The sequence below is a fragment of the Asparagus officinalis genome, chromosome 1, assembly GCF_001876935.1.
Source record: "Asparagus officinalis chromosome 1, Aspof.V1, whole genome shotgun sequence".
Classification (NCBI taxonomy): Eukaryota; Viridiplantae; Streptophyta; class Magnoliopsida; order Asparagales; family Asparagaceae; genus Asparagus; species Asparagus officinalis.
The window spans coordinates 102,887,306-102,890,313 of record NC_033794.1 but is presented as its reverse complement, the minus strand read 5'-3'; the positions used below and the strand labels follow the sequence as shown (position 1 = coordinate 102,890,313).

The following is a 3,008-nucleotide window of genomic DNA, read 5'->3' as shown; positions in this document are numbered from 1 at the left end:
TGCTCCAAGCTGAATAAGTCTTCTAATTCACTTCCACTATCTACAACTTGACTGATAAGAAATTTCTCTTTTCTTCCCAGAGGAACAGAAACTAAGCATAGACTAAAATATATGTGACACTCGCAGACTTTTTTCCCACTTAAGTTTGTATCTCGTTATTAGCTTTGTCTACACAGAGAAGATAGTGGATGACTTCGGGAGCAGCTGCACTTGCTCTCTGTATACAACCTGGTCAATAGCTAACCGTGCCTCCTAGAAAATAATTTTACCAGACTTATTAATGAAATATAGAATAGATCAAAAGCATTTTTCTCACGTATAGAACACAAAACAGGGTAAATTTTGAACATGCTAAATATGTTAGCCAATGCTTTAAAAAGCTGCCAAGGCCCATGCCGCCCATCAAGGTCTACGAAGCGCCTAGGGAAGCATGGGCCTCTTACACGGACTGCACTCCTTTGGTCTTGATCGTGATTTCCTCTGCTACAGCCTCCACGTCCTCTAACCTCCTCCGAACTCCTTTGGCCTCCTCTACTTACTATGAACACCTCCTCCACATCCTTTGGCTTTCAGAAAACCTCTTCCACCACCATTTAAACAAAGAAAGAAATCTACCTAAGCATCTAGGCGCCTAGCGTTTTCATTGGCGTTTATTATCAATTGTTGTAACTAACGCATAAAAAAAAAGGAAAACCGCCTAGGCGCTGCCACTGATTGTGTTAAAAAGAACTTTCTGATTACTTTTTCTTTATTCATTTATTTAAACCAAATCTAATGCTTTAAACTAGAAACACCCTGAAACAGGTCTGATTAAGAAAAGGAAGGCCTACGACTAACTTCCGGAATAGCCTTTTCTTGTGACGCAAACTTGAAACTCATCAAACAGTTCCAGAGCAGAGCAACTAGAGAGAGAAAATCACCTCCAAAACCTACATAAACACCAACAATAGAAATAAACTAGAGAAGCACACTAACCAATTAATAGCCAGGAAATAGTTCAGAGAAGAACAATAATCTGTACCCAAATCTCAAATTTTGCATCACAATAATTAAAAAAAATAGAACAATATCGTTTGATAAGCCATGAGTTGACAACAAAATAATTTCATTCATTGGTGTATAGAAATGCAAACAAAATCAAAAGTTTTGGTAACTGAAGGAATAATGTTCAATTGAGTTATTGGGGGTTTTATTTACATTAAATCCCAATCAGTTATGAACTCAAAAGACATTGTAAACCCTATAATCTGTACCCAAATCCCAAATTTTGCATCACAATAATTAAAAAAAAAAAGGCCAATGAATTGCTGGCAACAAGCTTCTCAAGGTTAGTTTGTTTATTTTAGATTCATGGGAAAATACATAGAATACCTCTTCACGGCCACCGTCGGCATCTCCGTTGACGTTTGATAATCTCCGGCCAATCTTGTTCGTGGGTATCGCCGGAAGTGGTCACTTTGCCCACAAACCAATCCAACTTTTGGGTTTGATCGTCCGTAGAAAAGAACAAACCCAGAATGAAGATGAAGTCGGGAGAGAAATAGGAAATTTCCGCTTAGGGCCTGTTCGTTTGCCTAAAAAAAAGAGGGAAATCAAATAAATGGAAAACTATTAAAATGAAGAATTGTTTTTGGAGTGTTTGGTTGGCTAAAAAAGAAGGAAATCAAAGAAATGAAATTGAAATGATGTTAGTTGTCACCTTATTATTGAATGATGTTTGTGATTTTTTAAGAAAACTAGTTTTGGAGTATTCGGTTGGCGAAAAAAAAATAAGGAAATGAATTATAAGAAACCTATTTCCTGTAGTTTCTTGTTTTCTTTTGTTCGGTTCATTCTTAAAAATAAGAAATGAAATGAGATGAGATGAGTTGTCATTGTATTATTGGGTGATGTGAAGAAAGATTAAGAAAAGTGTTTTCATAACTTTTTGGGATGAAAATGAAGAAATGAAATGTTAATGAGATGAAGTGAATTGTTATAATATTTTATTGGATGATGTGAGTGATTTGAAATGATGAGAAGAGATGAGTTGAGTGATGTTTGGATGAAAATAATATTTTATTAGATGTGATGGATGAGTTGTTAGATGAAAATAATATTTTATTAGATGTGATGGATGAGTGGTTAGATAAAAATCATATTTTATTAGATGATGTGGATGAGTTGTTGGATGAAAATAATATTTTATTGGATGTTGTGGGTGAGTTTTAGGGATGGAAATGGAGGAAATGGTGAGTTTTGAGATTTTCACCATTTCCATTTCCATTTCTTGGTTTTTAGAAAACTAACGAACAGGCCCTTAACGCCAAACATTCTGGAACTTGATTTCTAGTCCAAATTAAATCGCATACAGATAATTAGTTTCTGGAAACATTAGCTTCCAACCCTTTAGGATAGAAAATTTTACAATTAACTCCAAATTGTGTTTAAGAAAAAACGATAGAAAAAAAATTTCAGAGAAGACCCTAGAAACGAGAGCACTGTTTTTCATACTCAAAATAGTTTATAATTAGAATTTTTATTATTTATACATATTATATGCATATAGGTTTGATCGAGGAGTAGATTTGAGTATAGTTCTCTAAAAAATATTAACGATTTCTAAAGTTGAGTAGATTTCTTATCATTAGTTTTTTTTTAATATTTTGGTATAAAAGTAGTCTATCATATACAATTGTCTTATTTTAGTAAAGATAAACAGTTAGATCAGACATAATATTACTATTTCAATCATAGAAAAACTAATAAAGAATTTAATATTGAGTAGTTATTTATCATTAACAATTTAATATTATCTAATATGCAAACTGTTGAAAATATATTTTAAGTTACTGTTCATATGACATCTATTGGAAAATTGAACAATTGACAAATATAAATTTAATTAGTATAGATTCATGAATACTCTATTTCCATGAATGTTGATATCAGTTAATGAACAGGGAATTTATTTATGGATTATGGGAGTGTTAGACTCCTCAAGCTCCTTCAGATGACTAGTTCTGGAG

At 33.0% G+C, this 3,008-nt stretch overlaps 1 long non-coding RNA gene across 1 annotated transcript; it reads right to left on the bottom strand.

Annotated features, from left to right (window-relative positions):
- Nucleotides 718–1,595, bottom strand: LOC109843569. The gene is made up of 2 exons (XR_002247725.1): nucleotides 1,372–1,595; nucleotides 718–929 (listed from the first exon to the last, which is right to left on the bottom strand). It is a non-coding gene; the product is annotated as an uncharacterized LOC109843569 (long non-coding RNA).